We start from the raw sequence: 25156 nt of genomic DNA, 5'->3' as shown, positions 1-25156 counted from the left end.
TGATGAGGCCAGTAAAAAGTCATTAGTTGAATAAAAAATATTGACATTCTTGCAAGGAACCTCAGAGAGTTTCTAATTCCACCACTCATGGAAGTGGTGAACTCTCGGCACACCTCACCCCCACTCCTCTGGATACATACCAGCTTTAACGCTCTTTTTAAAATGTAGAGGCCAGAAGAAGGGGTGGGAAGGGCAGATGTGGTCTAACACACAGCACAGTGAGACCCTCATCTTTCTCGGCATGGAAGTTAAATTTTTGTTAATACCACGTAAAGATTTTAATTTTTTGGCAGTTATATCGCATTGTTAGTTCATACTCTGTGGTGAACTGCAAAACCTGCCCACTCCCATATCTTTTTCGATATTAAACTACTCTTCTTCCCAGTTGGCCCTCGTGTGCCTGGTATTGTTTTTTCCCTTCATCTCAATACTTCGCATTTGTTTGATTTCATCTTGCAGATTTTGGCCTGAGGCCTCAGCCTGACATTCAGGGTTACTCAACAAGCCCCGTTACTTTTCCCTCTTAAATTCTCAAATCTTTCCACTTCTCTCTGACTCTATGGACTACACCTGAGTCCAAGCCACTGCCCTTGTCCACCTGGGCCATTGCAGTTGACTCTTACTTCATCTCCTAGGTCTACCCCTGCCTCCCTACAACATGTTTTTCACGAGCTGCACAGGTATTTTTTAACAAGCAAATCCAATCATAGCACTCTTTGATTCAAATTGTCTTTGACCTTCCATCGTTCTTAGTATCAAACCCAGACCCTTTACATGGCCCACAAGGCCCTTCATGGTGAGCTGCTGCTGACCTCACTTGCTATGTCTTATACCTCTTTGCTCTTTACAAAGAGCTCCTGGTCTTCTTTCAGCATTTTTTTTTTTTTTGCCTGTTCCCTCACCTGGAAGGTTTTCTCCTTCTGTCTCCACACCCCAACTCCCAGCCTTGTCGTTGTTAGGTGCTGTCGAGTTGGTTCCGACTCATAGCAACCCCATGTACAACAGAATGAAACACTGCCCGGGCCTGCGCCATCCTCACAATCATTGTTATGTTTGAGCCCCTTGTTGCAACCACTGTGTCAATCCATTTCTTTGAAGGTCTTCCTCTTTTTTGTTGACCCTCTACTTTACCAAGTGTGATATCCTTCTCTAGGGATTGGTCCCTTCTGATAACATGTCCAAAGTAAGTTTCGCCATTGTCACTGGTAAGGAAAATTCTGGCTGTAGTTCCTCAGAGGAATTCCTGCTTATCCTTCAGAGCTCAGCCCCAGTGTCCTTCTCTCCAGGAAGATTTTCAAGCACCTCCAGATTAGGCCAAGGCTCTCAGCTCTGTGCTCTTCTGGTACCTTGTGCATCGTCTTTTGTTACTTCTCACAACTGTCTTTTTTCTTTTCTTTCTTTTTTTTTTCTTAAGGCCTCTTGGCTTACTGTTCATGTATCTGGGAAGGAAGGGGAAGATCCTTCCAAGAGACTTTGGAAAGCAATTGTCTACCCTGACCTCCAAACCTGGTGGAACTGGCCTAGGACCTGCTTCCCAGCCCTGGACACCCCTACCTGGAGGGGAGGGTGTGCTCTCTAACCACCAGGCAGTCTCATGACTCTCTTTACATAATTCATTGAGCAATTTGTTCAGTTTCTGAATCCCACTCTAGACTGTTAGAGCCAGGAGGACTTGTGCATGACTATCTCATTCACTGCTGTACTTTGAGGGCTTAGCAAAGTAGTGCTTTTTAGTGTGTTCTCAATAAATATGGAAGGGAAGGATAAAGGAAGGAAGGAAGGGAGGGAGGGGCAAAAGGAGAGAGGAAGGAAGGAAAGAAGAACGGTTATCCTTTAAAGGAACTCAAATTATTTCTTAAAGTATGTCTTCCCACTAGTCTGCTAGAGAAATCCTAATTAGGTGATCTCTCCAGCTGGATTGTAAACAGCTTGAGGGCTCCTTTGTACCACTGGCAGTTAGTGCTGGTCTACAAAGCTCCTTCAGTATGCTAAACGTTTTATTCTCCATGGTCCTGCTCCCCTAAGGAAGCCCAGGTCAGCATAAGAAGCACTTTAGGCATGCATCCCCAGTGCCGAACTCCTTACTTGCCTATCCCACTGGTGCGTCCGGGGGTGGGAAGGAGAGCTGCGCCACCTCTCTCTCCAGCTCTGCTGATGCCAGGAAGGTGCTCCTCATCACCCAGAGGCCCACCGAGAGCCTGCAAGGACACGTTCTGGATCTCAGCTCACCTGCTCTCCCCGGAAGTTCAGTCCTTGGCTGAAGAGGTTTGAGAGGGGAGGTTCTTTTGGAACAAGCACAAGTATTTGATGGGTCTCATGTCCATTTCTCTCAATGCTTTGTGTCACCTAAGGGATGTGGCCTACCTGCCCAGGTCTCTGTGTAGTGGTGGTGGTGGTGGGGTTTGGGGTGGGGTTGCTCTTTCTTTACCTAACCTTTCGCCTCCTTCATTGCTTTTCCCAGACCTCTCCCTTTAACATAACTTTCTCAGTCTCCTGATGTCCTAACATAGGTCTTTTAGGAGGTAGGGAAATAGAATGAGAAATGGAATAAGGAATGGACTTTATTTGAGAATGGGGTGACTATAAATTAAGTGATGAGATGTTGGGGCATGGATTCCAGGGACAAAGAGCCTGGACTGACCCAGAGAAGAGATGCTGGTCTGGGACTTCAAAGACCAGAGGTGAGAGAATATAGTTGACTGTGGCTCTCCCTAGAGAGTGTGGGGAAGCTCGGTTACTGCTCAGGCTTGGGGGATTAGGAGCGAGCGTGCCTGAGGCAGAGGGTTGGATGAAATGACCTCTGAAGATTCCTTCTCTCCTGACGATCCCGTGAAGACATTTGTCATTGTCTTGACAGTCCTGAAATGTCTTTTCTTAATGGGGAATTTATCGGCTGGATTCAATTTAACTATTGCATTTGGATTTTGTACATGCACCTGCCCTGGGGCAATGGTTACATTTTAAACAAATCAAATAAATCAATAAATATGATATGCCTCACTTTAATCATTACATAATGCAAAAAATCATGATAATGCCACATTAAGTTGCAAATTAAGACATGCAAAAGTAAAGAAATGTGGCAATGAATGTTCTCCCAGCAACATTAACTCCCCTGCCTTGTGATGTGCTATAATAAAGTCTATATTTATATCTGCCTACCTAGCAGTCTCATTCAGCACGGGCCAACGTGGGGGATTATTGCCATGATGAACCTTAACTTTTGTGTCTGATGTCTTGTTGTAAATGTGCCGTCTTAAATGACGCATTAGCCTGGCTCCTGCCAGGAAGATAGGAGGGGGAAATGGGGGAGCACAGGCTTTGAGCAAGATTACTGGGTGTAGAAACCTAGGTCTGCCTCTGAGCGGCTACGTAACCTTGCCCAGCGTACTCAGCTGTCTGGAGCGCGGTTTGCTCCGCTGTAACATGAGCACGGGGACAGTGGTGGCTCAGTGGTAGAATTCTCACCTTCAGTGCAGGAGACCTGGGTTCCATTCCTGGCCAGTGCACCTCATGCACAGCCACCACCTGTCTGTCAGTGGAGGCTTGTGTTTTGCTACAATGCTGAACAGGTTTTTTAGTGGAGCTGCCAGACTAAGATGCACTAGGAAGAAAGGCCTGGCAATATACTTCTGAAAATCAGCCAGTGAAAACGCTATGGATTTCAGCAGCTCAATCCCATTGTGCATGGGGTCGCCATGAGTCAGGGGTCATGTCAATGGCAGCTAACAATGACAACAACGGCTGCAACAATATGAGGATAAAACAACCTGTCTGCAGTGCCTTGGCCTCTGCCCTCCTATCCCCCGTGCCGGCATCAACCAGGTCAGTACCCTTTTTGTCTGTTTTATCATTTACAGCTTCATTTTGAGGAAAATGGTTCTGCTGCTCAAAATAATTTATCCATCACTGCCCTAGTCCTAAACTGACAGATGAGGAAGATCAGGGAGGTGAAGTAACTTGCCCGAGGCCACACAGCTGGCTATTCTTGGGGAGACCTGCAACCCAGGCCATGACTCCCTTCCAGGCCAGCAACTTTCCACTGAGCTTGCTGTTGCCCCAAATGAAAGCTGTTTTCTGGCTAGCGCCTGGCTTCTGGCCGGCACAGGCTGCAGAACGGCAGACTGCCTGTGTGCATGCAAGACATAGCAGGGGCCCAGAGCAGCACAGGGTAATATGAAGATCATAGGTGTTGAAGTTAGGTGGCTGGAAATTCTAGCCTCCCCACTCGTTGCTGTGTGAGCATGAACCATTTTGACCCCCCAGTTTGTTCATCTGTATAATGGTGAAGGAGAATCCAACCACTTAGAATCCAGTGCAAAAATGTATGTCAAATGCCCATCATGATGCCTGATTCCTCATGGGCACTCAAAAAATGTTAGCTTAGTTTTCAAAAAATGCTCTGATTTAAAGGATGACTAAAACTAGTTGCCATAGAGTCAATTCTGACTCATGGTGACCCCAAGTGTGTCAGAGTAGAACTGTGCTCCATAGGGTTTTCAGTGGGTGATTTTTCAGAAGTAGATCACCAGGCCTTTCTTCTGAGGTGCCTCTGGGTGGACTAGAACCTCTAACCTTTGGGTTAGGTATCAGGCATGGAAGACGAGAATTCTACCACTGAACCACCACTGTCCCATACCCCCATGTTATACTGAGGAAACTAGCCCAGACAGCTGAGTAGGTTGGACAAGGTTATCCGCTTCGAGTGTGTTAACCATTTGCACCATCCAAGGACGGCAAGGGATGACGATGTTTCCCCAATTATCCTTGCACTGCCTGAAATTCCATCAATAGTGATACATTTAAATAGAGTGAGCATTTTTCTCTCCCCACCAAATGCCTCTTCTGTTTTTACTTGCAGAGAACCTGAAAGATGATCACACTCGAAACCCCCAACACCTTTAATGGCTCTCTCTTGCCTATGGGATTCAGTAAAGATACCTTATTCTATGCAACCTGCCAACCTTCCAGATAGGCAGGCCAATTCCCTACTCTCTCAACATGCCTTTGGTTTCTGCATCTCTCTGCCTTTCCTCCTGCTGTTTCCTCCTCCTAAACGGACTCTCCTTTCTCCCTTCTCTCTTGCTCTCCCTTCTGCACTGTCCTATCTCTGCTTGTCAAAATCCCATTTGCTCTTGAAGGCCCAACTCAAATACCACACTCTCTGTAAACCTTTCCTGGATTTCCCCAGAATAATGTGCTGTCTTCTGTTTTCCTGTCCCCAGAGCCCCTTACACTTCTCGAATGACCATTGCTTTACACTCCCATATGGGCTGGTTTGTTCCCTCATCCCTAGATTTATAATTTCTTTCTTTTTTTAAAATAATATTTTATTGTGTTTTTGGTGAAGGTTTACAAAGTAGTTTAGGTTCCCACTCAACAATTTCTATGCAAGCTGTTCAGTGATATTGGTTACATTCTTCACAATGCATGAGCATTCTCGTTGTTTCTATTCTGATTGTTCCATTTCCATGAATAGATGCATAGTTCTTGAGGACAGGAACCAGAGCTCATTCATCTTTATCACTCTTGCAATAATGACTAGCAAAGAGCTTTCCATACTATAGAAACTCTGAGTGTTGTTAACGCTGTGATCATTCTCTTATTACAGGAGAAGCTGAGGCAGGAGGAATGAGCCGGGAGCCTGGGGAAAGGCATTGGGTGGGGGGACAGGGAGGGGTTATAAGGGTCAAAATGAACATTGAAATCTAAGCTTTTAGGCATCACAATTTTTGCCAAGGGTGAGATCTGCAAAAATGGAGCCAAGAGCCTCACCAAAATCAACCAGGGCCCAGGAGGAAAGGAAGCTGATTGCGTTGTTTACAGCTTCATTACTTCTCTGCAATCTTTTGGAAGCTTATCAGTGTAATTATCCCAGCCTCTCACCAGGGCCTGGATCTACCGAGTCCCGGAGCCGCCATCATTTCGGCTCAAACTGTGAAAAATGTAATTTGTTTTTCCTGTTTGTTTTACTCAAAAACTACTGAATGGGGTTCATAATCACACTTGGGCTGTACCCCAAGGAGCCTTGTGTTTACAGACCCCACTTCTTGGGAAGGAGGGGGTGGGTGCAGTATTGAGGAGGTGACTTCCTGCTTTGTGTAAGAGTCATGGTGAAGAAGAGGAAGTTCAAAGCAACACCAAGAAATGAGGCTTCTGTGGGCAAAGTCTGTGCCAGGCCCCGCAGGTGACATCAAAGCAAGAGAAGATACGTTCCTTGTCCTCAGGAACATGTGCTAACCCAGGTCATGTCTTGGGTAATCAGCAGCATAGTAGCGATTTCTTGGGCCTCCAGTTGCGTGCCTGAAACTGTGCCGGGATGCACCAGTTTTGATAAAATTATCTAGCTAATATTCAGTCTCTAGCATTGCCAGCCTGACCTTGTGGATTGTTTTCTGCCTCTCACCTGTTTCTCACCACTTGTCTGGCAGTTTGTTGCACTGTGATACTTGCATGTGCTATGATGCTGGGAGCACCAGTATTTCAAATACCAGCTGGGTCAGCCATGGTAGACAGGTTTCAGCAGAACTTCCAGACTAAGACAGACTAGGAAGAAAGGCCTGGTGATCTACTTCTGAAATGTGGCAATGAAAACTTTAGGGATCACAACAGAACATTGTCCAACTTGCTTGCTTTGGACACATCATCAGGAGAGATCAATCATTAGAGGAGGACATCATGTTTGGTGAGACACAAGACCAACAAGAGTGTGGGAGACCCTCAGGAGATGGATTGGCACAATAGCCATTATGATGGACTTGAAAATTCCAGTGATCGTGAGGATGACTCAGGGCTGGGCTACAATTTATTCTGTTGTACGTGGGTGGCCATGAGTTGTAGCAACAACAATAACAATAACACTATTTTCAGGTACCCAAGAGGGCAGCACCTGCATGCCATCCAGGCTGTCAGACCAGCTGTTTACATGTTAGTAGGAGTGAGAGTTGCTGGATTCCGCTTTCCACATTGTGTGCAGCTCCAAACAGATCTCCTTTGAGGGTGACCACAAGTTATCAGCTGACTGTTCTGTGTCACTCCCTAGGTCACACTCCTTTTCTCCCTAGATGAAATAATTCAAAAGTGCAGAAAAGAGCAGAGGGTATAAACTGTTTGTACCCAGTCAGAATTAACACATGTTAGTATTTGGATATATTGGTTTCAAATCTTTCTTCTACTTCTTTTTAAATTAACAGACTATTTTTTAGTACAGTTAAAGGTTTGTAGATAAATTGAGCAGATAGTACAGAGAGTTCCCATATGCCCCTTCACCCCCTCTCCTCACAGTTTCTCCTATTGTAATCCTGTGGTACATTTGTTAAAATTGATGAACCAATATTGATAGATTATTATTAACTGAAAGGATCCACGTGAGCCATTTCCTTGATATAAATCTCTCTTTCTATATATATATATATATATTTATATGCTGCACTAATTTTGATTCTCTAGAGAACCCAGCCAAAGATGGTGGCTGTACCATTTTGCAATGGTTAAGGTTAAGCACTTGGCTGCTAACTGCAAGGTGGGCAATTCAAACCCACCCAGCAGTTCTGAGGGAGAAAGACTGGATGATCTGCTTCTACAGATTACAGTCAAGAAAACCCTATGGAGCTGTTCTACTTTGTCACATGGGGTCACTATGAGTCAGAATCAACTCGACAGTACTCAATGACGACATTGCTAACCAAAGCCCCTAGTTTACGGTAAGGTTCACTTTTTGTTCTGTACAGTTCTATGCATAATGTTACATATCTACTATTAGAGCATTATACATAATACAGTTGTCCCTTGGCATCTGTGGGGGATTGATTCCGGGATCCCCCTCCATACTAAAATCCAAGGATGCTCAAGTCCCTTATATAACATGGCATAGTATTTGCATATAACCTAAGCACATTCTCCTGTATTCTTTAAATCATCTCTAGATTGCTTATAACACCCAATACAATGTAAATGCTATGTAAATAGTTGTTATCCTGTATTGTTTAGGGATAATGACAAGACTTGAGAGACTGAGGATCTGTGAAATGGCGGGAGGCTACAGCAGGGTATGCCTGCACACCACTTCATTTGCATGAATTCAGCGTAGTGCTTGGCAAGGCAAATTCAAGTTTTGCTTTTTGGAACTTTCTTTTTTCGAATGCTTTCCATCAGGTATAGGTTGAATCCACAGATGCAGAACCCGTGGATACAGAGGGCTGACTGTAGTTTCATTGTGCTAAAAATCTCCTGTGTTCTACCTATTCATTCTTCCCCTCCTTTTCTTCCTGAGCCCTTGGCAACCTCTGGTCTTTTTATTGTCTTTATAGTTTTGTCTTTTTCAGAATTTCATATAGTTGCAATTACACAGAACGTAGCCTTTTCAGATTGTCTTCCTTCACTTAGCAATATGCGTCTGAGGTTCCTCCATGTCTTTTGGAGCCCTGGTGGTACAGTGGTTAAGAGCTTGGCTACTAACAAAAGAGTTGGCAGTTTGACTCCACTAGCTGCTCCTTGGAAACCCATGTCTTTTGGTAACTTGATAGCTCATTTCTTTTTATTGCTGAATGATATTCCATTGTATGGGTGTACTACAGTTTGCTTATCCCTGGTCACCTATTGAGGGACATTTTGGTAGTTTATGAATTTTTTGACAAAGGAGAAAAGTTTGTTAAAAATCAGTTTTTGGCAATTATGAATAGAGCTTTTATGAACATTCATGTGAAGATTTTTGTATAAACTTAAATTTTCATCTCATTTGGGTAAATACCTAGGAGTGAGATTACTGTATTGTATGGTAAGACTATGATTAGCTTTGTAAGGTACTACTGACAAACTGTGCTCTAAAGTGGCTGTGATGGTTAAAGTTCTGTGTCAACTTGGCTGGGCATGATTCTCAGTGGTTCGGCAGTTATGATGTAGTTTGGCAGCTATTTAATGATGCAATCACCTCCCTAATGAGATCTGATATAATGTGATCACCTCCATGATAAGATTTATTGTGAGCAGCCAACAGTTGAAAGGGAGTTTCCTTGGGAGTGTGGTCTGTATCCAGTATAGGTGGACTTTCTGGCAAGTCTCGCTGGCTTTTGCTTGCTCTGGATCCTGCAGCTGGTGCATGTTCATCTGACCTCTGGTTCTTGGGACTTGAGCCAGCAGCTTACCTGCACCTTACTTGCCAATCCTGGGATTGGTAGACCTCCGTAGCCTATGAGCCTTCTGATCTTGGATTCACTAGCCCTTGTAGCTACGAGAGTCAGGAGAAGTCTTCAATCTGACCAAAGGACTTGGGACTTTCCAGCCTCTACAACCACGTGAGCCGTTTCCTTGATATAAATATCTCTTTCTATATATATATATATATTTATATGCTGCACTAATTTTGATTCTCTAGAGAACCCAGCCAAAGACTGTGGCTATACCATTTTGTATCCCCATCGGCAATGAATGTGCATTCTTGTTGGTCTACATCTTTGTCAACATGTGGTATTGCTGGTATTTTTGAATTTTAGCCGTTTTAATAGATGCATAGTGGTATGTAATTGTTGTTTTAATTTGGAATTCCCTAATGACGTGATGTTGAGCATCTTTTCTTATACTTGTTATTTGTATATCTTTTTTGGTGAGATATGTGTTCAGAACTTTTGCCCTTTTTTAATTGGGTTCTTTGTTTTCTTATTATTAAGTTTTAAGAGTTCTTTATATATTTTGGATGCAAGTCCTTTATTAGCTATGTCATCTGCAAATATTTCCTCTAAGTCTGTGGTCTGTCTTTTCATTCTCTTGACAATGTCTTTTGCAGAGCAGAATTTTTTAGTTTTAATAAAGTCCAACTTACCAATTTTTTCTTTCATGGATCATGTTTTTGGTGTTGTATCTAAAAATTGATTACCAAACCTAAGGCCACCCAGATATTCTCCTATGTTATCTTCCAGAAGTTTTATAGTTTTGCACTTTATGTATAGGTCTACGATCCATTTCAAGTTAATTTTTGTGAAAGGTATAACGTTGGTGTCTCGATTTATTCTTTTGCATGTGGATGTCCAGTTCCAACACCCTTTGTTGGAAAGCTATTCTTTCTCCATTTGATTGTCTTTTCTCCTTTGTCAAAAATTAAATATCTGGAGAGGTGAGGCCAAGAAGGCTGAGTAGTCAGATGCTTCCTGCACACCCTCTTACAACAAAGACCCAAAAAAACAAGTGAATTGATTATATATGACAATCTGGGAGCCGTGAACATCAAAGACAGAGTTAAGGAACTGGAATGAGTGGCAGGGGGAGGGAGAGATGGTTCGGAAGCAGTGAGGAGTTGCCAGACCTGACCTGGTGAGAGCATGAGCCCTTCAGGCCTGATCAGCTCATGGGTGAACGGTGAGGCAGGCAAGTGGTGGTGCTTGGGGAGCACGTTTTCCTCACTGGGAGAGACCCAGCACCAGAAAGTCTATGTGGCCACCCAGAACCAGTGAGAAGCAGCCCTGGATCAGCGAAAGATAAAGCCAGTGGAACAGAACTGAGAATCCAGACATAGATTCATCTACCTATGAGCAGCTGATATTTGACAAAGTCAGTTAATTGGGGAAAAGACAGTCTCTTTAACAAATGATGCTGGCATAACTGGATGTCCATTTGCAAAACACTGAAACAAGACCCATACCTCACACCATGCACAAAAACAAATGGATCAAAGACTTAAATATAAAATCGAAAATGATAAAGATCACAGAAGAAAAAATAGGGACAATGCTAGGAGCCCTAATACATGGCATAAACACAATATGAACCATAAGCGACAATGCACAAGCACCAGAAGAGAGACTAGATAACTGGGAACTCCTAAAAATCAAACACTTATGCTCATCAAAAGTCTTCACCAAAAGAGTCAAAAGACAACGTACAGACTGGGAAAAAATTTTTGCCTATGACAAATCCAATCAGTGTCTAATCTCTAAAATCTACAAGATACTGCAAAACCTCAACAACAAGAAGACAAATAACCCAATTAAAAAATGGGCAAAGGATATGAATAGGCACTTCACCAAAGAAGATATTCAGGCAGCTAACAGACACATGAAGAAATGCTCACTATCATTAGCCATTAGAGAAATGCAAATCAAAACTACCATGAGATACCATCTTACCCCAACAAGGCTAGCATTAATCCAAAAAACACAAAATAATAAATGCTGGAGAGGTTGTGGAGAGACCGGAACACTTATACAGTGGGAATGTAAAATGGTACGATCACTCTGGAAATCGATTTAGCACTTCCTTTTAAAGCTAGAAATAGAAATACCATACGATCCAGCTATCCCGCTCCTCAGAATACATCCTAGAGAAATAAGAGCATCACGTGAATAGATATATGCACACCCATGTTCATTGCGGCACCATTCACAATTAGCAAAAAGATGGAAACAACCTAGGTGCCCATCGACTGACAAGTGGATAAACAAATTATGGTATATTCACACAATGGAATACCATGCAATGATAAAGAACGACAATGAAGTCATGAAACATCTTATAACATGGAGGAATCTGGAGGGCATTATGCTGAGTGAATTTAGTCAGTCACAGAAGGACAAACGTTGTATAAGACCACTATTATAAGAACTCAAGGAAAGGTTTAAACGCAGAAGAAAACATTCTTTGATGGTTACGAGGGTGGGGAGGGACTAAACCAAAGCTGGACTAAACCAAAGCTAAGAAGTTTCCTGAATACAATCAAACACTTTGAGGGACACAGTAGCAGGGGTAAGGGTCTGGGGACCACGCTTTCGGGGGACATCTGGGTCAACTGGCATAACAAAGCTTATTAAGAAAATGTTCTGCATCCTACTTTGGTGAGTGGCATCTGGGGTCTTAAAAGCTTGCAAGCGGCCATCTAAGATGCATCAATTGGTCCCAACCCACCTGGAGTAAAGGAGAATGAAGAACACCAAAGACACAAGGAAAGTATTAGCCCAAGAGACAGAAAGGGCCACATAAAGCAGAGACTTCATTAGCCTGAGACCAGAAGAACTAGATGGTGCCCGGCTACTACCAATGACTGCCCTGACAGGGAACACAACAGAGAGTCCCGAATGGAGCAGGAGAAGGGTGGGTGCAGAACACAAATTCTAGTAAGAAGACTAGACTTAATGGTCTGACTGAGACTGGAGGTACCTTGGAAAGCATGGCCCCTGGATTCTCTATCAGCCCAGAACTAAAACAATTTCCAAGGCCAACTCTTCAGACAGAGATTGGACTGGACTGTGGGACCTAAAGTGATGTTCGTGAGGAGTGTGCCTCTTAGCTCAAGTAGATACATGAGACTAAACAGGCAGCTTCTGTCCAGAGGTGAGATGGGAAGGCAGAGAGGGTTAGGAGCTGGTTGAATGGACATGAGGAATTAGGAGTGGAAAGGAGGAGTGTGCAGTCATAGTATAGGGAGAGCAATTGGGGTCACGTAACAATGTACGTATAAATTTTTGTATGGGAAAAAATTTTTTAAAAATCAAATATTTGTATAGGTCTATTGCTAGGCTATTTTGTTCCACTGGTTTATTTGTCTATTCCTTCACCTACACCACAGTATCTTGATCACTGTAACATTATAGTAAGTCTTCAACTCAGGTAGTGTTAGTCCTCTGACTTTTTTCTTCTCTGTCGTATTGGCTCTTCTGGGTCTTTTGCCTCTCCATACAAACTTTAGGATCAGTTCATTGACATCCACACAATAACTTGCTGGGATGTTGACTAGGATTGAATTAAATTTATAGATCATATTGGGAAGAACTTTCGTCTTAACAATATTGAGTCTTCCTATCCATGAATATGGAATATCTCTCTATTTATTTAGATCTTCTTTGATTTCCTTTATCAGAGAGTTGTAGTTTTCCTCATATAAATCTTGCACACATTTTGTTAAATTTATACATATGTATTTAAATTTTTGCTACTAATGTAAATGGTGTTGTGTTTTTAATTTAAAATTCCAATTGTTCATTGTTGATATATAGGAAAGCAAATTACTTTCGTATTAGCCTAGTATCCTGTGACCTTATTATAATATCTTATTTGTTGCACATTTTTTATTGATTCTTTGGGTTATCCTACATAGACAACCATCTCTTCCGTGAACAGAGACTATTTTATTTCATCCTTTCCAGTATGTATGCCTTTTATTTTATTTTCTTGCCTTATTTCTTTAGCTGAAACTTCCAGTATGATGTTGAATGGTAGTGACAAGAGGAGAAATTTTTGCTTTGCTCCCAATTTTAGGAGAAAGCATCTAGTCTCCTACCATTTAAGTATGATGTTACTTCTAAGGCTTTGGTAGCTTTTTTTTTTTTTAATCAAGTTGAGAAAGTTTATCTCTATTCCAGAACCTTACATGTACACTAAAGTCCTCTTAGAAACTGCTCCAACGTATTACCTCATTTAACCCTCACAATAACCTAAAAGCTCTAATAATTTGGTACTGTCCTCCCATTTTATAAATACTGAGCCCTCTCAAAGACAAACAACAAACGTAAATATATAGAGCTTTTAAGTGGCAGAGTGGGCATCCAATCTAAAGTATCACATAACTCTGAAGTCCATGTCCTTTCAAACCTTCCTACTATTCAAGTATTTTTGCCTGCGAAGGAGGAAAGAATTATAGCCTCTGGTAAAGATATTTTATGAAGTAACTAGCCGACCAAGGGTTTTGTTGTTGCAGTGCAAAGGAGGAGAGACTAGGCATCCTTCTTGTGCCTTGGAAATTACGCTGCTCCTCAGCCACACTTTCTCTATCAAAGCTCCCTGGTAGAACCGTTGATAAGTTAGTTAAAATCACTGTAGAACTCAAGTATATGTGCATGTTGCATCTTACCTCTTTTGTTTAGGGGAGTTTAAAGGCAGGAGTTAGAATCATTTAATGGACAAAAGTGAAAGCTGTGGATGGGCTTCCATAGTGGCTCTTGACAGCTCTTGTGTGAAGATGCCCACTCACTCCAGTTACATCCACCAAGCTGATCCAAAGGGCTTGGGGTCAGAGCTTCCTAATTTTGAGGCCCTGTAAATGGGTAACTGTATTAAGTGAAGATGTCTTCTCTTGCAAGGAATACAGATCTGACTCAGAGTGCCTTAAGCAGCACCTTTTAGTTATCTTCAGTAACAGGTGGTCCAGGAGCAGAGGGTCCTTGGTGGGAGGCCAGAAGCAAGCTGTCCAGGGCTAGTTTCAAGTCCAGCATTGCCATCAAAGACATAGGCTCTTGCCATCCTTTTAGTGACCCCATCCTTAGGACTTTGTCTTCTTGTCCTCATTTTTGTTGCCTGATGGTCCCCAGTTGGCTGCTGCAGCTCCAGGCATCATGACAACATTCAAAGGCAGAAAGCAGAAGGTGGTCGAAGGTAAGAAGATGACAAAAGGCAGGGCTTTCTTCTCTTATCTTGGAAAAAACTTATTTCCCAGAAGTGTCTAAGAAGACTTTGTATCGCATTGGCCAGAAGTGGGTCACATGATCACTACTAGCTGTAGGAAGGGCTTAGATAGTAAGCTTATATATATATATTTTTTTTCTTCTCAACAGTAAATGGTGTCTTGTAGACACTGGAATGGGAGGCAGGTGAGGGAGAAGGTGGTTGGGAGGGACTGCTAGGTGCAAAGGAAGTTGTGGAAATCCCCTTTCTGGAGACTTATAAAGACTGAGATAGTTTAGGTCAACAGCTCCTAAACCTGATTTTGCTTCTGTACCCCTTGGGGAGTTTGTTAACAAGACAGATTCCTGGGGACTGCTTACTGAACCAGAGTAATGCAGAGTCTCAGGGCCTGGAAATCTGCATTTTACTAACTCTCAGCTGCACACTGGGTCTGGGAGCTGCTGGTTCAGGGGGAGTGAAGTGTGGTGGAGAGAGCGGTGGGGCTGGGGTAAGGAGGCTGGGTCTCAGCCCTGGATGCTGTGCTGAACTGCAGACAGGTCACTCAGCTGTGCTGTGCCTCACGAGCACCTCGGAGCACGGATGGTCGTGTGTCCTTCCAGCCTTAAATCAGAACCAAGGCCCTCCACAAGGGCCTCCCTAGTTTTCTCTCTTCTCCTTCATTCACTGCCTTTGCTTTTTTCCCTGGCTCTACCTTCCTGCTGTGGCCCATGATATTCACTCATTCATTCAAAAATGTTTAATGAGTGCCACAACTTTTCCTCTTGCCTTGACCATCCTTTCCTTCCTGTCGCCTTGTCTAAATTCTTCTCAGTCCTTTCTTGATGCAAGAGCTTATGCTTATGGTCATTGTCCCCTCATCCCCCCACTTGGAGCTCCCTTTCCTCTGAGATTCTTTCACACCTTTATCTTGAATCCCACAATAGCACCCTCTTTATTACACATACAGCATGTCTGTACTGAGCATCTCTGCTGCCGGGAACAGTTCTGGATGCTGGGGACACAGAAATATGTAAGACATAACAGCACTTTCCCTCAGAAGAGCTGACAGTCCCGGCTCAATTCAGTCTCTTATAATAAGTCTGTTTAAAAAAAATTACAAAAAGTAATTGGTGTTATGCTGCTGTTGTTAGCAGCTGTTGAGTCAGCCTCCAACTCATGGTGACCGCATGTACAATAGAACGAATCACTGCCCAGTCCTGCGCCATTCCCATGATTGGTTGTAGATTGGACCATTGCGATCCATAGGGTTTTCATTGGCTGATTTTTTTGGAAGTAGGTCACTGGGCCTTTCTTCCTAGTCTTAGTCTGAAAGCTACACTGAAACCAGTTCAGCATCGTAGCAACACGCAAGCCTCTACTGACAAATGGGTGGTGATTGTGCGTGAAGTGCACTGGCTGGGAGTCGAACCCAGTCTCTCCCATGGAAGGCAAGAATTCTACCACTGAACTACCACTGCCTCTCCATGAAAAGTAACACATTGTTACAAAAAATTCCAACAGTACGGAGTGTATAAAGTGAAAAGTACAAGTGTGACTTTGTTCTTCTACCCCTTCCTTTTCCCATTTCCAGTCTCCTGAGTTAACCAGAAATACTGGTGTCTGTCTCTGGCAGCAATGTTCTAAACCTTTGCATTTTCCTCTAAGGCTTTTATAATTCTCCCAGTTGGGTCACAAGCATATGGCCAGGGGGACTTTGTCTTCTCCTATGTCCCTCAATGTCATCCTTCACAGTCATGGGCACACAGGAAGTAATGCTAACTAACAGACTGGCAGCAATATCAGGGAGGGACTTGTACTCACTGGCAGTGACGTGGAGCTAAGCATAGATCTTTGGGGTTCTTGTAAAGACCTCTTAATATTTCCCGTGTAAGCTTCTTGCCCCATCTAGGGAGTAAGCCCCTTGAGGGCAGGGTCACCCAGACTATGTCATCAGACTGCTTCTTGGAGGCCTGTGACTCTTCTGGGTTGCCTTCCCCCAGGCCAGGGCTTTTGGGTGGATCTCGGGAATTCATGACATTCCCTTGCTCAGGCAGGGGCAGGCCCCCAGCCTCAATACCTTCCCCCAGTCGGTATCTACACCACTCCACGTGTGTTCGCCAAAGGAATCCCAGAGGCCAAACACCATGGCTGGTGTGAGACAGCTTGTAAGAAACGCAGGGGCCAATGGATATGGTGTTTGGTGGGAGCCCAAGGGAGAAGGCTGAGCTGTCGGAACGAGAGAGATGGGGAGGGAGCAGGGGAGAGCAAGAGTATCACAATGAGTGATGTGCAATGTTCAGGGGTCAGCGCATTACAAAATGATTCTTGTTAATTATTTAGAGCCTGCCATCTAGTGTATGGCAGGTGTGGACAGCCAGGATGGAAAGGCGGACTTTCCGTCTGAGCTGAGCCACTGAGAGAAGGAAGGCGGCCCCCTCCGATCAGTCTTGGGGTGGCGAGTCTGGGTGTGGCCCAGCGTGGGGTCCCCGAAAGGGTGGGACCAAGCTAAGCAGGACTCCCTGTCTTTGAGCTTTCTGGTGTTCAAATGCCAAGGTGGTATTTACTTTTGGGCTCCATATAGGCAGAAGGCAAGGAGAAAAACCACCCCTAATGATACAATTTAAGACAAGATAATGTACAGTTAGGTTAAAGTTACCTGTTTAGGCAGAGTAAGCAGAGATGTGGTGAGGGTAGGGAAAGAGAGAAACTGTGCCTGGAAAAATATTCCCTTAGCTCGAAGGGGAGTATGTTTTGCCTCCTCTCCAGCCTTTGACCTTTTCTGAAATATCTCCCTCTCTCCCAAGCCAAGTGTCTTAGTTACCTAGGGCTACTGTAACAGAAATACCACACATCGGTGGCTTTAAAGTACAGAAATGTATTTTCCCTGAGTTCAGGGGGCTAGAATCAAGACTGTGGATCTAGAGGGGTGGTCCTTCTTTGTCCATTTCAGCTTCTAGTAGGGTCCCTGGGTGGTGCAAATGGTTTGCACTCAACTATCAACCAAAAGCTTGGCAGTTCAAACCCCCCCAACAGCGATGTGGAAGAAAGACCTGGTGATCTGCTTCCATAAAGATTACAGCCAAGAAAACCCTACAGAGCACGGTTCTACTCTGTAACACATGGGGTTGGGACGAGACGGAATTGACTCAATGGCAAGAGGGTTTTTAGTAGCCGGCAATCCTGGAAGTTCTGGGCTTGCAGATCCATCTGCACCCATTGTTGTCAAATAGCATCTGTCTTCCCCGTGTCTGCATGCTGCTGTGTTTAATCTGCTCTTTTTATAACTCAGATTAGGTTTAGGATTCACCCTACACTGGTATGACCTCATCTGATTGATTATATTACATTAGAGTGCATTATGTAATTACATCACATCAGATTAGATTATACCCATACACATGCAGGTTAAGATTCCAACACATATTTTGAGGGGACACTCCATAACACCAAGTACTATTGCTCTCTGCCCAGCATTTGCTTACCTCCCCCAGCACTGCCTGTGTGCCCAGCTTGCCTTCACCTCCTTTAGCCTGACCTGCACAGCCTGGCCCTGGACTCTGCACAGCATCCATCCTCTCAATTAAAGGAAGGGGCCTGGCTAACACCGAGCCAGGCACACTAGTTGCTTAAGAGGTTTTTTTTTTTTTTTCTCCCTTGACTTGAATGACTTTATTGTCAGAGAAGGGCCAGAGGAGAAGATGTTGAGGAGAAAATAGAACACAAAGATCTAAGTAGAAAATAGAACCATGGGCCAGAAGAAGTGTAGCTCTGTGGTCAGCAGGGTGGGCCTGAAGTCAAACCCACTGCAATTGAGCCCTGGCTCTGCCAATTAAGAGCTGGGTCACTCGGGAAAATTAATTAATTAATTAAGCCTCAGTTTTGTCATCTGCAAAGTGGGGGCTAAAAAGAGTAGCTTCTGTGCAGACTGAAAGAGGTGAGGCACAGGAAGTGCCCAGCACAGAGGTAGTACATGGAGATGCTGGCTATTCCTGTGTACCTGTGCGGGTTACCCTGAAGCCATATGATGCTGTCTGTTGGGAAGCAGTGGCAAGCTCTTTCCTCACCTAAAGACCTTGCTTTGGGAAAATCCTGTCTCCTGGACAAGGAACGTTAGATGTAAAGAGTTGGCAGAAGTGATTGGGGCCAGAGGGCCTTCCCAGTTCCCCAGAGAGTGCCATGTGGGCCGCTGCTTGGGGCACCTGGCTGAACCTGCTGCCTCCTCTTCACCACTTGTCGTCAAGTGGACTCTGACTCATGGTGACCCTATGGGTGTCAGAGTAGAACTGTGCTCCATAGGGTTCTCAATGGCAGATTTTTCAGAAATAGATCACCAGGCCTTTCTTCCAAGGCACCTTGATTAGCAGCTGAGTGTGTTAACCATTTGCACCTCCCAGGGACTCCCTTCTTCTCTTGTGTTGTTGTTGATAGGTGTCGTTGAGTCAGTTCTGACTCTTAGCGACCCTATGTACAACAGAACGAAACACTGCCCGGTCCTGTGCCATCCTCACAATTGTTGATATGCTTGAGCCCATTCTTGCAGCCACTGTGTCAATACATCTGGTTGAGGATTTATTCTTCTCTTAGGCTGCTGCAATTCCAGTGTCACTTGGAGCTGACCTTGTTCAACTTCGAAGGGATCTGAATATCAGAAAAAGCAAACGAAGGCAAACACCAGCAAAGGCACACGATGAACAGAGAGATCAATTTCTCCAGGAACCCGGGGACCATCTTCTGTCCCTGGCTCAGGACCTGACCAGCTGTGTGATCTTTCGGACACACTGCAGTTCCTTTCTGCGGCTCAGTTTCTTTATCTTTAAAATGAGAGAGGTGTACAAGTTAATAGGTTCTAACTTTAACATTCACATAAATGGCAGACTATTTGAAGATGCCACAGAGATGAAGTTAAAGACCCACAATGTTTCCAGAAATCAGGGGCAGCTGCTAGAGCATGAGGCTGAGTTTCTGTTAACCCTTCAAGTAGGTTGTTGTGTGCCATCGAGTCGATTCGGACTCATAGAAATCCTACAGGACAGAGTAGAACTGCCCCATAGGGCTTCCTAGGCTGTAATCTCTATGGGAGCAGATCACCAGGTCTTTTCTCTCTTGGGGCCTCTGGTGGGTTTGAACTGACGACCTTTTGGTTAGCAGCCAAGCACTTAAACATTGTATTACATCTTTTGCGTGGTTTGGTTTTGTTTTGCTTCCTCTTCAAATCACACTTCCGCCCTGCATCCTTTAGGAACTGCTACAAAGAGAAAATGAGTCCCAGGGTGGCACAAAAGGAGCGCTGGTGGCGCAATGGTTAAGCACTCATCTGCTAACTGAAAGGTTAGCAGCCACTCCAGGAGAGAAAGATGTAGCAGTCTGCTTTCGTAAAGATTACAGCCTGGAAACCCTAAAGGGCAGTTCTACTCCGTCCTATATGGTCCCTGTGAGTCGGAAATCATGCGATAGCGGTGGGTGTAACAGACGGTGTAAACGGTTAAGCACTTGACTACTAGCAGAAAGGTGGGCGATTCGAACCCACCAAGAGGCGCCTCGGAAAGGTCACCACCCTGAAAACCCTACGGAGCAGTTCTGCTCTGCACACGTGGGGTTGCCATGAGTCGGAATCAACTCCATGGTGACTAAACAATAACAACAATGAAGAGAAAGGAAGACTCCCCTCTGCTCACTCATCGTCCCGCAGATGCACTTAAGCTGGGATGTGTGGAAGGTGGCTATTTAATCTTGTCTACTTATGCTTTCAGTCAATGTTTCTAATTCTGCTGCCTGCGCAGTCTCTGTGCGTTCATTCAAACCTTGTCTTTCCGCTCGGCGCTGGGGCAGAAGCCCCTGAAGGAGAGGGCCTGTTGGCTCTTGTACAGGGTTAAGCTTAGGGCTGAAGCAACAAGTTGCTCAGTCTCCAAGTACCCCTGGAACTCTGAGTGCAGATGCAGCCCCTTCTCAGGCGAAGCGACACGGATGTGTATGAAGGAACTCTTGCCCAGCCACCTTTCCTCACCTGGATATGGCACTGGTTTGCTGTTCCAGTCCATCCAGAGGTGCCTCGGAAGAAAGTCCTGATGATCTACCACTGAAAAATCAGCCACTGAAAACCTTATGGAGCACAGTTTTACTCTGACACACATGGGGTCACCATGAGTTGAAATTGACTTGATGGCAAGTGGTACTGGGTGTTCACCTGTAGGTTCCCCTTGCTGGATTGAACCCCTGCATGGAGAGGACTTGGATCTTTTAACTTGTGTGTCCTCAGCACCTACCACAATGTCAGTGCGTAGTGGGTGCACAACAAATCTTTGTTAAACAATGAATAAGTGAATTACCCTTGCAACTCAATGAACTCAGACGGAGTGGGGAGACAAGGTAATAATTCTATCTGATATTTACTGAGTGCTTAGTAAATGCCAGGAATTTTTCTAAGTGGTTTTTAATGTATTAATCCATTTAACTTTTGTAATAATTCTATGAGGCAAATACGATTATTACTCACATTTTACTGATGAAGAATTAGAGGCTCAGAGTAGTTAAGAAACTTGTCCAGGGTTACACAGCTAGTAAGTGGTCAGACTGGAATTTGTACTAGGCAGTCTGGCTCAAGAGTTTACAGGCACAGGGTGTGATGTTATTTGGATATGAGGATGGGCTTCACATTGTAGCATCTGGAAACTGGGAGACATTATGAGTCAACACTGCGAGTGAGTGACCTAGGGACTTATGTATAATTCTGAGGTCACAGGAATGCTGGAGAAGATTCCTGTACCTTCTATCAACTGGGGCATCACTTGCTGTCTGGTGTGGAGAGACCCCATTTGTTCATAGCTCCTCCTCTGCAATCACGCCTTTGGGGCTTCTTGGCTGGTATTTGCAGTGATGGCAATGCAGAAGTTCGTGGTTTTATCCTTCTCCTCCTGGCTTGTTCTCTGGCTCATTTAGAAGGTCTCTTCCACTAATATTTCTGAGCATCCTTCCTAGAGGTTTGGTCACATCTGATGGGGGCTAAGCCAGGCCAGTTGCACAAGCCGAGTTCTACCTTTGTCTGCTCTTATGTTCCTATGACACAGCATGGTTCTGGTCCATAACAATTTTCAGATTTACCCGGAGAGAGAAGACTAACTAAACGAAGGAAGTATCCCGTTGCCGTCGAGTCGATTCTAACTAGTTCACACAGGTTAAATGTCACAGGAATTCAGAGAAGAGAGACAAAGGTGAAATCAGAGCAGTGGCAGGGAGTATGAAATGAGTTAGGAGATGTGTTATCCAGTTCCAGAGACTCTACCCATTTGCTGTGTGACCTTGGGCCACTTACTTTCCCTCTCTGGGCTTCAATTACCTCATTTGTAAAATGAGGGTATTGGTCCAAACCCTACTGTTATTTTCAACTCTAACCAAAATCAAAACCAAACCCACTGCCGTTGAGTTGATTCCAACTCAGAGTGACACTGGTGGACAGAGTAGGACTGCCCCGTAGGATTTCCAACGCTGTCTGTAATCTTTATGGAAGCAGATTGCCACATCTTTCTCCCAAGGAGCAGCTGGTGAGTTTGAGCTGCCGACCTTTCGATTAGCAGCAGGGCTCTTAACCACTACACAACTAGGGCTCCTTTTTCAGCTCTAAAATTTAATAATTCTAAGACTTCTGGAATGAAGAGGGACTTAAGATTTGCCCCCAATTGAGGAAGCCTTTGGATAGGGGAGGGGAAGGGTTGGTGAGTACTTTCTTGAAGTTCCCAATCAGCAAGCCCTAGGGCTGTCCCTTGGCCCCATCCCCACATCATGACTGCATCCTCCCCGTGTCCTCACTACCTCCCCAGGTCAATCACAGTGCTTTCTCCCTCCCTCTTTCCCTCTTCCAAGCCCAGATTGTTCCAGTATTTGCAATTGGTCCTCTGCTTCCCCCAGACACCACTGAGTCGAGCTCAGCCAATTTCTCTCCCTTTAACTGTCCCCATAAAGCACCCCTCTTGATGCATCTCTTTCATCCCTCTGCTGTTAGACCTTCCTCCCCCGCCATCACCACGTTCCCTTTCCCAGAACCTTGACTCCAGCTCATCCATCCTCCCAGAGTGTGGCTCGTCCTAGTGCTCCCTTCCAGTGCATTCGGGGGACAGGTGCTGTTGAGATGCACACATGGAGAGAATGAGCTGCTCCCCCTCCCTGGGTACAGGGAGGATAATGATCCTAAGCGCTTCCCTCCCAGGGTGTGATGAGAAGCAGTGAGTTAATGCCCATAAAGTATTATAATTACTCCATGGAGTCATCTGATGGAGCGATGAGGAACTGGGCATCTGGCTCTAATTTACTTAGAGCTAGAGAATTCAGGCAGAAGTGGCAGCCTCAATTTTTTTTTTCTTTTTGTATCAGCCACTCACCCCAACGCAGAGCAGAATTTCTAAGTAGAGACTGAAACCACCTAGCGAAATGTAAACATACCAAATTCTTGATTCATGAGACCTGCATCTGGAAGGTTCATTAGAGATACCTTTGTTGTCCCCCTGCCCGCATCACCTTTGACAGATTAAGAAACAGTTTCTGAGCCCTTAAGTGACATAATGTCAGCCACCCAGCTGGCTGGTAGTGGGTCTGGGAGAAGAAACTTCATCTTTGTATTCCAAGCCCTGTGCTGTTTCTTTTTCATTTCCTTCCTTCCGCACATATTTGTTGGGGCACCAACTATGGTGCAACCCCATGCGAGACATGGCACCTGGTTTCCTCTTTTGGGTGTCCAGCCAGGAGGGGAAAGAGAAGAACTTGCCAACCTAGAACTCAGGGGCTCAGAACCAGCGTGGGCAGCACTCCCTTGGACTACATCCTGCCAGCCATCTCTCCATCGGTCCACTACTCTTCCTCTGCATCTGAGCCTACCTTATGCTGCTCGTCCTTCTTCATCTTTGCCCCAGCTGTTCCTCCTTCCACAAATCTCTTCCCCTCTCCTATCCACCAAGATACATTCTTCTCCTTTCAAAAATCTTCTTAAAGCACTTCCTTCCCCCTCTCCCTACTCAGCAGGAAGCATTTCATCCTGAATCCTGGTGACGTGGGACCATCTCATGCAGTTGTTCACTCTAACAAGCCCCTTGGCTCTTTTGGTTCACTGGTTCCCAGATCTGAGTTGCAGGTAGACAAGGTGGACTTGATGGAGAAGACCTTGTTCTTTGCTTCACTTATTTAATTCCACAAGGCTGGGCACCAAACTCCTTTGAATGGTGTTCTAGGCTCGTTAGAGTCTGTTCCCACATTTCCTGCCTAGTCTTTCCAGCCATCTCTTCCCACACAGGAGCCCCATCCTCTGACCGTGTTGTTTTCATTGCACCTATAACTCCTTGTGTTGATAAATAACCATCTTTGTCATGAATTACTTCAGGACCACTGCTGTGACTTTGCTCCTGTGTCTGCCTCACTGGAATCCAGCCGAGTGCTCAGGCAAGTTCAACAATGAACTTGAGTATTATAATGACTGTCTATCTCAGTCCCCACACATCTCCCCTCAGCCTCCTCTCGGCACTCCATCCTGCTTCCTTTAACAACCTTATGCTTTATTTCTCACTTTGGAGTGTAAGCACCATGAGGGTAGAGACCATGATTATAACAGAATCTCAATCAATCTCGGTAAATATTTGACGATTAATTCATTTGTTGATGTTGTCGTTGTTGCTGTTGTTAGCAGTGCCCCTGACTCGTGGTGACCCCATGCGCAATGGGATTGGACTGCTGTGATCCACAGAGTTGTCACTGGCTGATTTTCGGAAGTAGATTGCCAGACCTTTCTTCTTAATCCATCTTAGTCTAGAAGCTCCGCTGAAACCTGTTTAGCATCATAGCAACACAGAAGCCTCCACTGACAGACGGGTGATAGCTGTGCGTGAGGTGCACTGGCTGGGACTCAAACCTGGTTTTCCCTCATGGAAAGTGAGAATCCTACCGCTGAACCACCACGGCCCTTATTTTTGATATTACTGGGCCATTATTCTAATTTCTGAGCCTTGGCCTTGAGTCTATTGTCTTCCGTTAGGCTGCTGAGGTCACAGGCTTCGTCTTGCCTGGACTCTGAGGGGTGGCAACACCACGGATTCTGGTTCTGGTGGGAGATGAACCAAAAGCATTGCTAGAAACAATGTGCCTGGCGACACCCCAGACTGTGTAGCCAGAGATGAGTTAATATCCAGAAATAGTGGATCCCTTGCAGCAAACACTTGAATTCTGTCCTGCTCTAACCCTGTTAGGAGCAGTGGTCGTTTGCTAGTACAAGTGAGCCTTGTGCTTCCTGGAGACTCTTTCTGGTAAAATGTCAACCACATTTGTAAATCTAAGCACCTCCTCTCTCACTGGCAGGCGGTAATGATTGTAAACGAAAACAGCTACTTTCAGTTCATATGAATAAATGTGTAATATTGATCATAGAAATAAAAACATGACCCCAATGAATGAATCTGTAAAGCACTATACCCGCTTGGTGGAATTTGCTCAGATTCTTTTTATCACCTCCTGCCCACATCAGTGTCCTTCTTGGTTGCAATGACTCTACCTGATCGAGGGAAACACTCCCTTCTGGATTCTTCCTGGTCTAAAATCTCAGTGCCAGGAGTAATCTGTAGATACAGCCAGGAACATTATATGCATACACAGATCTACAATCAGTGGGAATTCTGTGGGTCCTCAAAGACATCGGGGTCCCTGGGTGGCACAAGCAGTTTGCACTTATCTCTCAACCAAAAGGTTGGCAGTTCAAACCTACCCAGTGGAGCACAGAAGAAAGGTCTGGCAATCTGCTTCCGTAAAGATTACAGCCAAG

This window comes from Trichechus manatus, unplaced genomic scaffold (assembly GCF_000243295.1).
Source record: "Trichechus manatus latirostris isolate Lorelei unplaced genomic scaffold, TriManLat1.0 scaffold00078, whole genome shotgun sequence".
In the NCBI taxonomy this organism is placed as follows: domain Eukaryota; kingdom Metazoa; phylum Chordata; class Mammalia; order Sirenia; family Trichechidae; genus Trichechus; species Trichechus manatus.
Note: the sequence above shows the minus strand (reverse complement) of the source record.